General features: G+C 41.2%; 2 protein-coding genes across 3 annotated transcripts in view; both read left to right on the plus strand.

Annotated features, from left to right (window-relative positions):
* DNAAF11 (dynein axonemal assembly factor 11) overlaps positions 1-14857 on the plus strand; it is a 348016-nt gene that overhangs the window by 102880 nt on the left and 230279 nt on the right. The window lies entirely within an intron of this gene.
* Positions 1-14857, plus strand: part of KCNQ3 (potassium voltage-gated channel subfamily Q member 3) — a 199433-nt gene that overhangs the window by 7767 nt on the left and 176809 nt on the right. The gene's annotated exons all lie outside the window — the stretch shown is intronic.

The following is a 14857-nucleotide window of genomic DNA, read 5'->3' on the forward strand; positions in this document are numbered from 1 at the left end:
TAGTTCAATGGTATGTTTTTGGTTATCTTTCCATCTTGAATTTTTCATGCTTTTGACATATTAATAGTGTAACTCATGTAACGATTCAGTGTTCCTAGTGCCATCCACTACCAAAGCAGAACTAAAGCAAGGCTGAAAGCTTAAATGCCCCAGACCATCCAAGTCCCAGTTCCTATGTATTTTATAGGAGCCATTAGATTTAGACTATACCCAACTATGGGTGAAGGACAGAGACGTTCGTCCTAAAACAGAGGACTCTGCAAGGCATTTTTCACTGACTGTAAATACAGAGAATCAGAAAGTTTCAGTGGGAATGGAGAAGAATCAAGAACAGCTGTTGAGAGACAAATAGTGAAATCCCCAAAGTGCATGGTGGAGAGCTGCCCACCAGGCTCTCAGCAGTGGAACACCAGCTTTGCTTATCTTTTTTCCCCTCATGCCTCTCTGTGTACTGTTCTGAGTGTTTATGAGGAGGGATTACACCTTGAGGAGGGAATGTCAAGAGCAGCTGATTGAAATTACAGGTGAATTAATTTAGGAAGGCAATTATAAGAACTGGAATTTGCTCTTCTACCTTGCTAATACTGCTGCTTGTAAGATGCTGCCAGGAGAATATCAATGCACACAGGTGGCCAAGTCTCCCTGATTTGACATCAGATATCATCTGCACCATTACACCAGTGCTGGACCAATACTCAAGACCAGCCATACAGCAGCATTTAATTCTGTTCCCAGAGTAGCCATTAAATCTATACTAAATGGCAAAGCCATGCTAGGGATGTTCCTGAGGAGGGATGCACGCAGTGGCCAATAACACAACATTCCTAGATGACCCATATTGTGCTTTTAGTCTGAGACAACTGCATGCTACAGACCTTGGACCTCTCTAGCAGGAGCGCAGATGGCTCCTTGATGGGAAAGTAAGTGAGATCATTGGTTGGGACACAGGTTAACTATTCTGGGCAGAGAACAGCACTGAGTATCTTTATGTTACAAGAAGAGATATAATCATTACATGCTGCGAGATCTCACCAATTTGAGGAAACCTTTCTGGGTCTATGCAAAAATGTTTTTATTTGGGATAAGATTCAGAAAAGCATACCTTAATGAAATTATTTGGATTTTACCTGTGTGTATCATAGGATCAAGGAATTATTAAGTTTGGGAAATAAGATCTAGTCGAGCCATCAACCTACCACAACCATGTTCACTAAACCACGTCCCACAGTGCCGCATCTACTTGTTTCTGGAACACCTCCAAGAGTGGTGACTTCACCACCTTCCTGGGCAGCCTGTGCCAATGTCCAACCATATTCTTTCTGAGAAGAAATTTTTCCCAATAATCCAACCTGATCCTCTCCTGGCACTACATAAAGCTATTGCTTCTGGTCTATCTTATATATCTAATAGCATGTCTTATTTTCTATATCCTCTTTCTGTTCACGGGACTTTGTCAAGGCTTTTGCCTTTTCATTTTCAACAGTCCTTGTGCAGATAGGACTCCCACAGAAGTTTAAATACCTCAGCCCCACGTCAACAAAGCCAAATAATTTTCTGTGGTATCAGTCTGGGAGAAAGAGACAACTGATATTTTGTCACCAAACTTACCATTTGTGTAAAACAGAAAAAATATTACTACTTGCTTTGTTGTTAATATTTGGACATTTTTCCCAGTTTTGTCTTACTCATTTTAGATGTTGCTCCATTATCATGTCAGGTCCTGTGTGCAGTGACACTGGGGAGAGGTAGGGTCCAGCAGCTGATGTTCATGGCACTGTGTGTTTTCAGAGTATGGTATCATTATATTATATGTGTATTCTTAAGGATGCTCTCTTTCAGTGCTGAATTTCTTGAAATAACTGAGTTTCCCTGCTTTCCCTCAGGATTTGAGAGGCTATTTCTCAACATTCACAATTGGATCAATTCATCCAATAGTACCTCATCTAAGGAGCTGTATGGACTCCTTTTGTAGTCATGGAAGAAAAATAGGAAATTGAAATTTCTGGACTGCAATTAATCTCGCCCTGAAGATAGTTCTAAATAGCTGAGATTAATCACTTCTTGTAGTGACTGAAACTTTTCACTGGCTTGTGAAAGTGTTGGGTAATGAACCTGAATTTAACTGTCTACACCAAAAAACATCTGACAGACATTAAACTTTTTACCCAACCTGAGGGTTTAAACTCAGAGCCAAGCTAACTAAATTCAGTGAATTTAGGTATGTAGGTTTACAGTTCTTTGTGTGCAATAGGTATTTCAGTTCTCTTTATAGTCAGTGGAGGTCTAGTCAGTACAGTCGATAGATTTTACAGTGCAATTCATCCAACCAGTTGTAGGGGTCTGCTTTACATGGGCATAAATCACAGCTGCAACTCCATTCAGAAACTCTCCATTGCCTATAGTGAATGTCAAGGTGACTTGATCTCTGGTAAATTTCTACAGTTTGAGATAGATGGGTCCTGCCTTTAAAGGCAATAGAAATTTTAGTCTTGCTATTAGATGGGCTTTTATTTAATTTTAGGCTCTACATAAAATATTAATTGCCTTTCTGCAAGATCCACATATATGTGGCCACCTATTATTGCAAGACCTGACAGGCCTACAGTCATCCCTGACATTATGCCAAAGAAAAGTGTGATAGTGTAGTTTATGTCCTCACTTTCAGAATCCTAATTACACTGCTGATGTCAGTGGCTTTAAGATTTTCCCTTTGTTGGGAATCTCGAGTTTACCTTTCTACCTTCTTTTTGTTCTCTGTTTTGCTGTGGGATCTGTTTTCGTCAGCCTTCCTCTATATGCGCTCTTGATGCTGCTTGGATTTATTTTATAATCACAAGTGCAGTTGATCTTGAGGTTAGGTTCAAACCCAGAGTCAGCTCCCTTTTGAGCTGATCGTCCAGTCCAAGGGCTGTGATTAACTTGACTTTCCCCTCACCTTCTGTGGCTATCTGTGATTCCCCAGGGCACAGGAGTTAGCGGAGTGGAAGTTTTCCAACAGCAGTCCTCATTCTTCCTGTTCCTGAATTTTTGTCCATTGAAATTGCTCTTCCTCAACACTCAGCCCCCTAGATCAATGAACAGACAGCAGTGCTTTCTACCACACTCTGTAGGTATGTGAGTAGTATTTTCTAAAGGGCATACTCACCTTAATACATTATCAGAATCAGTACCAATAATTGAACCTAACAATGAAATCTTCAGTTCAGTATTTGAATACATGAAAACGCCTTGACATAAGGAAGTGTTTTTAGGTGTTGGTGTATTCCTTTAGCAGCAGCTTGTTTGTATTTTGCTTGTTTTCACAGAAATACCGAGCCAGCAACCTCTTTATTCATGTCAGTACAAATGTAGAATAAATGTATTAAAGTTAGAAGAACAATTGGATTTGGCTGCTGCAACATGAGTGTTTTCTGGATGTCTGCAAAAGCTTTTTATTTTTTTACTGCTATTCTGTTAGTGTCAGAAGCCAAGGTCAAGGCCTGGCACCTCTGGAGAGGTGCTTCCCTGCCAGAACAAACTAATTCACAGCAGTGTAAGAGCTCTTGAGGAAAGGGAGAATAAGAGATGTCCTGGCATGACAGTAAGTGAGCACCAACTTGTCCTAGAGTCACAGGGGATTCAGCCATACTCACACCATGGTGTTTGTGGCTTGTTTCCTTTGCTTCAGGAGCTAGCTTAAAGAGACATGAAGTCTTTACTTCCCTGCTCTTCAAAGTTGAGAGAATATATTTTTCATAGAATCATGGAATCACAGAATCAAAAATTGTTTGAGTTTTAAAGACTTCTACTGAAAGTCATCTGATCCAACCCCCTGCAATGTACAGGGACACCTACAGAGAAATTAAGTTGCTCAGAGCCCTGTCCAGCCTGACCTTGAGTGTCTCCAGGGATGGGGCATCTGCCACCTCTCTGGGTAACCTGTTCCAGTGCATCACTGCAACTGACTCATATATGTTAGTATCTGGTTAATGAATACACTGCAGACAGCTTGAGGAAGGTGGGCAAGAACCCCAACTTTCTTCAAATTTTTTGATGTAGATCCTGTCTGACATTGAAACTGACAGTTGAATCATAAAGTCATTTAGTATAGAAGGGAATGTTAGAGGTCTCCAGTCCAATCTGTCTGACAGGGCTAATTTCAATCAAATCTTCTTGCTCAGCAGGGCTGTGCCATGTTAATTTAAGTGTATCATTGCACTTTAGATTGTTAGGAGTGATATTTATTAATTAATTTATTATTTCACAGGATATGCTGCTTTATGCGTTTCTCATAATGAGAAGGCTTCCAAGCCTGAGTCATGGGGGGAGTCTTCTTCCCTCCCCACTTCAGTCAGTCCTGAACATGCATAAGCAGAAATGAACAGTAGCATCTGGAAAAAGCTGTTGAACAGGGCAACCCAGCATGGGGGGACATCTCTCATATTAATAGCAAACAGGGTTGCTTCCTGCTAGGCTAACTAGTATCAATGTTGTCTTTGGAGTACTGAAACTGAGAATTGCTGGGAATAATCTTTAGTGTAATCATCAATAGAGTTCACTGAAAATAGAAAACTTTTCCCAAGGACTTCTGAATTTTCTGACTATGTTGTTGTAATTTGACATCTCCACAGTTTTTTTTCTTCAGATTCTCCAAATACAGGAAGAATCATTCAGTCTTCATTAACATCTCTCATCTACAACTCTTCCTGAATTTCTCATCTTTTTCTCCCTGTTCTTTCCTCACTTCCTTCAGTCTTCCTTTGGTGGCATTTATCAGTGCATTGCTGTAGTGCAGCAGATGATCACTAAAGGGAAACCTCCAGCTGTGCCATTATCATGTAATTGTAGAATATCCCAAATTGGAAGGGACCTATAAGGATGATCGAGCTTGTATTTGTGGGACTCCTCCAGCTGTGCTACTTCAGTCTCATGCTCTGTGTCACCATGATTGTAGAGTTCAGTCATTACTGTCTGACTAAAATTCAGGTGTCCTAAATACTGACTTCAGGTTGACATGACAGTTTGCCTCCTATGTAGGCTTTCATAAACATCTACATTTACTTTTTGGTCTTTAAAAAAAAAAACAAAAACAAAACCAACTGATTGGCCTTTGACTTCACATTCACTTCAGCTAGCAAATAGTTGGTTTTGCTTCTTGCATAGGTGGTGCTAACATACCCAGGAGACCTCTGTCAGCATTAAATTTGGGACTAAATAGGAATTAGTTTGTCCTTATTGTGCAAGGTAGTTTAGATCCTGGCATTCTCTCTGAGTCACCTCATGTTCTGTTATCATTAGTGCTTCTCTTTCTGTTGCACAGCTCCCTGATGCTGAACTGATGCTGAAGGTGCTCCCTCTGGACCAGTGCGACTGAACTAATGTCTGTCCCTTGAGTTTATCCAGAAATGGATAAACAATCCTTGTCCCAGTGGTAGGAGGGAGGGCTTTGGGAGCACCTCTCACAAACTAACTCGAGATCTGCATGCTGCTTAATAACCAGCTTGAGCCAGCTGTTGTTCCCAGAGCAACACAGTAATACAAGTTCCGGTTTGCAGCGACATTTGCTGCCAGTGTTGACATCCAAAATAAAAATAAAGGATGGGAGCTCCTGACACAACAAGACACAGACAATGACTTTCTTTAGTTAATGAGGATATAGCCAGGACTGAATGCTCTGTCTTGTTGCCTGAATTATGGCATTCCAGCGAGTGAGAAGAGAATACAGCACTGCTCCCATAGACCAAGGCATGGGCATTATCACCTGAAAAGCAGAATTTTACTGAAGATTCTAAGGTGACTCTTCTATTAGAGAGTTATGACTTACAGTTTTCTGGAAACTGAAACTGTAAAGAAAACATTATTAGAATGAGTGACAAAAAGAGTTTGGGGGCAGATGAAAATGTGTCAGTGCTCATCCTCATTGGCAGTGCTTGTTTTCACCTATTCTACCTTGAGTTAATTTCCAAGCAACTTGAAATAGATAATGTGCTTATGCGCATTAATCTGAGTGCTGCATCAGTGTTTGTTCCAGGCAATGAAGACTGGCAGCTTTTGTTATTAGAAGACATTTTAATTGTGTAAATTATGATTTCGTAATGGTTGGAAGATGATGGAAGTTACATTCAGGTCAGAGATAAGATCTAGCAGCAGAACAGATAGCTACTGGAAAAATTTGCACAAGAAAGTATCATTTTTTTGCTTATCATTTTTAAAGCTTGGAGAATTTCCCAAACAGAAGCTGTGGGCTGTAGTAGGCTGTAGCATAGCTGCAAAAGACAGGCTTAGATCAAGAATTCTGGGAATTCTTGGCTGTTAATTAAGCATGACTGAGTTATAACTAGGCATGTGTGTATGTTTTAATTTAGCAATAGATAAACAAACAAAGGAGTGATGAAGTAACTCAGGAAGATTAGATGCACTTGTTCCCTAACTGGATTGTTATCATCACTATGTAGCATCACACAAGTAATAGCAGTATTGGGGCTGGGGTTCATAGCAGTGAATGTGGGCTTCTTCCATGGTAGTAGCTAAATGTGGTCAAGTTGTTTCAGTGTCCTTAGCTATTGATACAGACCACAGAAATAGGTGTATTGTTGACTGTTGAACTAATCCTGAAGTATATGACATTGTTAAATCACATCCTGAGAAGCAGAGACGATATCAAATAAATAGATTTGACTATAATAGGAGCATCAGTACATGACGTAGATGTAGACAACCACATCATAAACATTAAATTTAAGTGAGATGAGCCTCACCCCAAACACATTGTTGAAGGCCTTGCGGGAATAACAACTTGTTGTGTCTGTTGGGTTCGCCTCATGTTCCAGTGGGACTCTGCTGATGTCTCCCATGCTCCTTCTGCATGCAGAAATCAAAGATCACATAGCATAACTTTGCAGGACTGTGGTTAAAAATTGTTGCCAGAGGTTCTACTGATTGGCGGATAATAATTAAATTAAATTCTATCTGGAAAGGGTCCCAACTCAATGTTATCCTACCCAGAGCACAAATATGAAGCTGTACCCGTAATTACAATATGGTCAGTCCTTCAGACCTGTCAGCACTGCTGAAGAGTGGGATGTAATTTTTGGATATCCATGCCGTCTCTTTGCCACTGATCCTGCAAGAAGAACAGATGGACTTGTCTGTATTCTGCCTTGTCTGGAGGGAAAAAAAGGAATGGTTTTCAGCCCACTTGATTAAAAACTATAATAATTAAATAGAAAAATAAAGCCTATCTAAAAAGTAAAGTCAATGCTTCATTAAGGTAAGGTAAGAACAGAAATAGTGCAGAAAGAAGTGGCTCCATTGATAATGATAAAACAGCAACCAGGCTGGAGCAGGAAGCAAGGAAGTGGTGGAAATAAAGCTGCAGAAAGAAAGAGGAAGAGGAGTAACTGGTCTATAAGAGGAGAAATAAAAAGAAGAGAAGAATTAAGGTTTCTCTGGGTAGTGAACCTGTTAGCAGTTGCTTAATGGAGGTGCTGCATCAGTGTCCTGTAGGTGTTTTGGTGCCCATTTCAGTGAGCTGCCTATCTTCCTGTACATGTGAGGTGTCTTCAGTTTAAAACCTGTTGGTGCTGCTGGCCTACATGGCAGAACTCTTATGCACAGCCCACTGAACTGAAGTCAGTTGGCAGTGTACTTTGTGGTGACAGTGAACCTTCCTCTCTTCCTTATGTGATTCTGGTTTAGCTACAAATCCTGAGTAAGGTCTAAAGAAGAACAATAAAGGAGTAACATATTCAAGGAATATTGAATGTAACTTGAGGGGAAAAGAGAGGAATAGCTTTGTCTGCTCTTGAGCTATAAAAATGGATGCTAATGAGACAGAAGTAAGATTGCACTTGTTCTTAAATGTCCTCAGGAGTAGTCTCCCTGTTACTTCAAGTAACAACCATGCCAGCATACTTAGAAAGAGAAAAGAAGGTTAGAGCTTTGTCCACTTGACCCACAAATAAGACAACAATGGTGTAGAGCTTAGCCCTCTCCCTATGGTGTGATGGCTTAGAAAAGCTTAACAGTCCTTCTGCCTGCTGCTAGAGCTTTGGTGGCACTGGTGGCATAGTCCTGGAGAAACACCTGCCACAGCTCCTGCACTCTTTCAGGGGGAATCAAACCTAAAGACACACCTGCTTTAAACATCATTCCTCAAAATAACTGCTTTAGGGGGAATTTTCTTAAGCAGTTGGGTTGTGGCTCTTCAGGCTGGTATTGCACAGTCAGGTATTCTAACATTTCTTTGTGATAGTAAAGCGAGAGTTCTGTGTTTTTCTTTCTTTATTGAAAGCTGTGACTACCATGAGATATCCATGAGCTGAGGAATTAAGGCACACAACAGTTTGCCTACAGCACTGGGAAGGGAACATCAGTGGGATGATGGTTTTAGTAAGAGCACATCTGTTCTCACTGTTCCCATGGCCTATGGTACCCCTCTTCAATCCATTTTTTTAGTTCTGTCACTCATGTTGTAAGCTACCCTGAAACATGCTATCAAAGCTCAAGACCTTTCGTAATTCTCACTTTCTGGTTTGCATATGATGTACAGGACACTTTCTGCATTTTTTTAGTTTTTCAATTTTTATTTTTTATTTTTTAATAGATTAGGTAGAAGAAAGCCACTGATTCAGCAAATCTAGCTTAAAATCAGCCTTTTAGCTGGAGATTAATCTTCAGGGCATGGCATTCTTTTTAAGCCCAAATTATTTTTAGTCTAGATAAAGAAATTATTAGCAGTGTGCAGTCATCGTATAAGCTGGAATGGATGCGAAGGCAAATGTTACATCTGACATACCTGTGAATGTATATCTAAAGTAGCAGAGATCGCACAGTCACTGCAGCAAATATGTCTATTTGGATGAAGTATCTTGCTATTAATGAGGAAAATATTGTTTATAATGTGTTCATGCATGCTATACCTTTAGGGACAAGCAGAGATGAAGGCTATTTGGGACATGTGGAACTACCATGAGACACAGAATCATAGAATGGCCTGAGTTGAAAAGGACCTCAAAGATCATCTAGTTTCAAAAGAAGGTGTACCTCTCAGAGTACTCCAGGCTCCTTGTAAGTTCCTTTCTGTTGCTTCTATAAAATATGCAACCTTCCTCCTGGTGAGACTCAGGCATGCTTGACCTCCTTAGGGAGAGTGCTAGCTGGGGCTTGCATAATTTAACAAGTAGTGATTACAGTAATAAGCAGTAGTCTTGGTATGATCAGTGGTCTCTATGTGTGGCATAGAGTCAAGGGAAGACTGGAAGGAATGTGGTGTTGGGTTTGCTGACTCTCAGACTGCTACTCCTTTGCATAGGGGATGGATAGAGAAGAAGAATGTGAAAAAAGTGGACAGTAAGTAGGGAAAGCTGGCATCACTGGTGGAAAAGGTAGTGGTGTCACTCAGGGATAGCAGTGGGTTCAATATTAATAAATGTTTTCTGAGAAGTCAGGTTTCAACCATTTAGGGTGTGACATGGGAAGATACTGTGTATGAAATCAGGTTCCAGTGGGAAGTCTGTTCCCTCTGCCCAGCCTTGAAATAACACTCAAATGCTGTCCCTATGGCAACCTTGCTGGCAGAGACTTCAGAGACCACAGATTAAAGAACTTTCATAGGGTACCTCTGCTTTGTTGCTCCTCCTTAGAGAGTGGATTCCAAGTCCAGGTGGGACTTAATGATGGCAAAATGTGTGGAGACAAACTGTGGTTATTGTCTAGCTCTGAGACAGAAGACAAAGCAGGTAAGGGTCAACATGTCTCAAGGCTGGTATTTCAGCATCTTTTATTCTGATTCAACTCACAGTGGAACACAAGGAGCAACTGACTCTGGGGCATGCGTGATGCTCCCCTCATAGTGCAAGAGAGGTGGAAGCAAAAAAGTGGCCACGTTTATCCAGGAGCAAATTCTGTTTAATGGCTGACTTCCCATATGCTGGGAAGTCAGCATATATGTAACTGTCCCATATGCTGGGAAGTCAGCAATATAACTGTCTGGTACTCCTGCATAGCATGTGATGGGCTGGAGTATTTGCATCTGATAGAAATGTATGCTAGGGCCAGGTTGCCCTGTGTTTCTGGTTGGTTTGGAAGGCCCATACATCTGTGTTCCCAAACCATGCTTTCAGCCACATCTCACTTAGATTTACACGCTTAATTCACTTGCCTAAATTCTGCTGTTCCCTCAGTTTTCCCTGGGCCTGACATGGAGATTGAAAAAGGCAAGAAATACAGCCTGTGTTCTCAGGTGCTTCCCCTCTCTGTGATCTGTCTCATCTGTGCTCTTCTTGGACTGCTGAACAGCAGTGCTCCATCTTTGATGGAATTATAAAGGATTTAGGGAGGTGGTTGGGAATAGAGAATTGTGCAATACTGAGATTTTCTTCCTCTCCTGGCCCACCATGAGCTGGTGAAAAATAGCTGCTGTTGCAGCATTTGGGAGATGTAAGGGCTGAATCCTATGTATAAAATCCAAGTGGGTTCTGATCCTTCAGCTGGAAAGTGCTCTGCTCATGGATGTTGTTCATGCTGTTGATATATGTAGGTAGGATGTGGTTGGATTTATTTCTGGCAACTCTGGAAAGCAAAAGCAGTTCTGCATACGTCTGCATCCCATATGCAATGCCACCACATACAGGCAGTGTGGGAAGTAGTTAGGTGCTGGGTGCCCCATGCTTGCCCTCACAAACAGCAACCTACGTCCTCTCAACAAGAGGCTTTACCATCTACTTTAAATGGGTAAGAACATTATGGCAAGGAGAGGTGGCCCAAAAAGGCTGGTAAGGCAAAGCAGTGGGATGATTTTGTCGCTTTTATGACCAAAACTTGCTATGGTGGGATGACACTTTAGTATGAGAGGTAATGGCCTTAAGTTGTTCCAGAGGATATTCAGGTTGGATATTAGAAAAAACTTATTCTCAGGAGGAGTGGTGGGATATTGCAACTGGCCTATCCATGGAGGTGATGGAGTCGCTGTCCCTGGAGATGTTTAAGAAAAGTGGAGATGTGGCACTGAGGGACACAGTTCAGTGGGCATGGTGGGGATGGATTGACGGTAGAACTTCATGATCTTACTTGTCTTTTCCAACCTCAATGATTCTATGAATCTATGATTCTGTGGTTCTGTGACGCTGATAACTGGAACATGGAGGTGCAATTTGTGAATTATTTTTTCAATAATTGGGGAATGGAGGAGCAAGCATGGAAAATGGAAGTCCAGTTCATCAGAAGTAAGACTTCAATTAAAGAAGTTTGTGTTACATTAGCAGCAAGAACTCAGTTTCAGTTTGTGATCTCACTGGTCCAAAAGCTATTGAAGCTTAGAATAAGTAACTGGTCTTTGCCCCAAGACCTGCAATTTCAGTGTAAGAGGGAAATAAACTATGGAGTAGATCCAGAGAAAGAGAAGTGAAACACAAGCACCATTGGCAGTACTCCCAGTTTGCCCTCAGTATAGACTATTATTAATGTTGTACATAGCAGAGGAAAGGAAAATGTGAAGAAAGTAAGTGAGGTAGCTTCATCCATCTTTGCATCTTGCATCTTATGCCAGTGTATCTAATGCACTAGGAAGGTCTGAAATGTGATCCACAGGGGCTGACAGAGATCTGGGACACGCTGCTGTTCCCAGCTAGAAGCAAGAGAAAGCACAGGAGGAACCATGACTCAGAGGTACATTTCTCAATCAAGATAGTTTGGTCTGTGCTCTGGTTTCAGAACTGTGCTGCAGCCCAGCCCTTAGTGGCAGAGCTTTCCTAACATCAGCATGCTGTGCTTGGCAAAAAATAACAAGGTGTTCCTATCAGAGCACCACTGCTCAGTGTGTGCTCCTCACTCTCAGCTGGAAAACATTGGGAAATCCTAGATGAACCCTGCAGGGCTCGAAGGGCTCCCTTCAGTCATGTACAAATCAGCACTTCGTGCTGCAAGATGTTTGTTGTGTCTCAGGGAAAGAGCGGGGAGCCCCAGCACCTCTCTTCATTCAGCTGCAGATGGTTTTTCCAGAGTGATCCTTGTCTAGCCTGTTAACACATCAGAGGTTATCACCGACAATGTGAATGGAAGGAAAAACGAGTTAGCAACTCCAAGTAGCATTTTGAGTGGGTTTCTTCTTGGTGGAAGTAGTGTCATTTCCATATGACGTAAATTGAGCTGGCAGCTGGCTGCCATTTAAAAATTGCATTTAAATGAATGCAATTAATTTTTTAATTGAATTTAAAAATTATCTCACTGCATAGAAGTCCATAATTCAAAAATGTCAAAAAATGCTTCTGGGAAAGCCATGAGACCTGCCCATCAGTGTCCCTCAGTGTCCTGTCCCTTGGCTCTGTCATGTGACTGACACTGTGAGGAGCAGAGGTTGGAAATCAGAATGATTGGTTTGCCACTAATTTCAGAAATGCCAGCATGGCAGATCACTGCACATTGCTGCGTTGACATCTCTGGCTAGAAAAATACTGGTTGTGTGGGACTGAATAATGTGCTCATTCTGGTGACAATGACAGAAAATATAAAAGTAAGCTGAATAAAACTTCTCTCAAATTTCCGTGAGTTCTTGTAGCAATCATCTATTAAAAATAAATAAATAAAAGCCTCCTCCAAGGAAACCAAGGACTTCCAAGATGCTGGAAGTTTTTATGCCACACTTCTGCCTTGGCAAACTGAAAAGGTAGCGGGAGAACCTGCTTAGTTCTGCATATGGTTCAGCTTGGAAATGCAACCATTTTAAATGTCACCATTGATTTCACAAATTACTCTGTTGCTGTTGAACAATGTGGCTAGGATAGCACATGTACTGTAAATGAGAAACATCCACAAATTATCTTGCACTGATTTTTTTTTCCTCCATTTTGGGTGCATTACTGTCATTAAAACAGTTGTTATCCTCCACTGCTACATGTGATATAAGCAAAAGTTCCCAAACCTATAGCACAATGCTAATATCTCACATTAGATAGGATCTATCAGACTTATTTCCTGGTGTGTGGTGTACTTATGCAAGCAGCATCACTGATAGGAACTGCTCACAGAACTGCAGGGCACAGACTCAGCCTCTTCCACCTCAAACTGCAGAAGTATTTCCAGATTACCGCCTCCTCTTCCACACTTTTTAATCAGCTCTGTCCGTTCATATGTCTGTATTACATTCACCTCTTAGGCCCCTTTCTGTCTGTGCAGGTGTGGGCGGGGAGCTGCAGCAGGGGCACTGGGATTCTGATGCAACCCAGGGCAGTGCTTCCTTACCACCTTCTATCTGATAGGATGCTTAATTTAATGACATTGTTGCCATGGCATGGAGAGCTGAATGGGTGATTATGTGAATGGTGAGGATTTGCTAGCTTTTTTCACCATAAGTGATGTAAGCTTCCAATGCAAAGAATGTTTTACTCAGAATTTCTGTTTTCTCCTTATAGTTGTTACTGTGGTTTCAAACATAATATTTTCCATAAGTCCTCTTCCCCCTTCCCTCTCCCTCTCCCTTTTTTTTTTTTTTTTTTTTAAATTTGGTATGGTCTTTTCTTGTCTTTCATTTGGGAGGATCTTTCCTCGTCATTTTTAGACACCCTAAATCCTTTGATATCAGAGTATCAGAGCACCTAAATTCAACATAACATAGAATACTGCTTGCAGAAGAGTTTGATAATCCAAATTTGCTAATCTACCCAGGGAACAGTAGTCAATAAGAAATGTGGTTACTAGAGAGAGGGAGAGTAGAGCATGTAATGGAGCACATATCTCTCACTGTGATTACTAGGTAGGTAGAAGCTGGAAACAATTGGCTATAATTGGTCTGCTGGGATTTTAATAAAACCTTTAAAGCAATTAAAATGCTCTTATTGAAAACAGGTTTGGGCATCTTTTGCAAGGAGAGACTTAACTGTAGCTGCTATTTAAAATGTTCATTACGGTTGTGTGAAACATCTCTTCACAGCATGTGATAGTGGTGTGGTACGCTCTGCATCTGGGACCAGATCCTACAGCAGAGGACACCTGGGTTGGTGAGCTCTGTGCCTGTGGGATAACTGTCCTTTGGAGCACACAGCTCCTCTGTGGTTTCTCCTGGTCCATGTCCATGCCCACATCCATGCCTTCCTTGAGATTTAGCCAACTCAGGTAGAAGATATTCAAGACGTACCTGGACACTTTCCTGTGCAACTTTGCTGTAGGGAACCTGCATTAGCCGAGGGGTTGAACTTTATGATCCCCAGAGGTCCCTTCCAACCCCTATGAATCTGTGATTCTGCAATTTGAAAAAGTAATCAGTGCCACCCCTGCAGACTTGGGCTATTTACTGCCTGTAGGTGGCTGGGTCATGTGAGGGGTGAGGGAGCACTACTTGTAGCCAGGAAAAGTGAATATTCTCATTATTCTCATTTTCTTCTTGGTTATAAAACAGCGTTTTTTTTTTAATCAGAAATGCACTGTTTTTAACATCAGTTGATAATTTGCTGGCTTTGTCTGCACCTTAGTGTTAGCAAGAAGCACAGGCATAATTCTACAAAAACTAGTTTCATAACAGCTGATGCTAACACCTATTTGATACTTAAAAGTTGCACAGCCATTCTTAAATAAATGTCTCTTTTGAGTGTGCTCCTAAACAGAAAAAAAGGGAAAAGAAACAAAAGCATCCTTTTAAACCTGCAGTGTCTATAATGTATCACTGTTTGGCAAACACAATTTAAAAGAAATCTGAACACATTCTTTTATTGAATTTTGGAATTTTGTATTGCAAGTGACCTGGCTGTCCTTTCAAAAAGTGGTCCCGACTCTCACTTTCAGTACAGACCCTGAGATACCTGCAGTGTTTCTTGCAGCTTTCTCTCACAAGAGTCCTTTTGTGCTAATTATAGCAGCTTTTTACATATATGTTAATCTTCTTTTT

Source organism: Lagopus muta, chromosome 3, assembly GCF_023343835.1.
Source record: "Lagopus muta isolate bLagMut1 chromosome 3, bLagMut1 primary, whole genome shotgun sequence".
NCBI classification, from domain to species: domain Eukaryota; kingdom Metazoa; phylum Chordata; class Aves; order Galliformes; family Phasianidae; genus Lagopus; species Lagopus muta.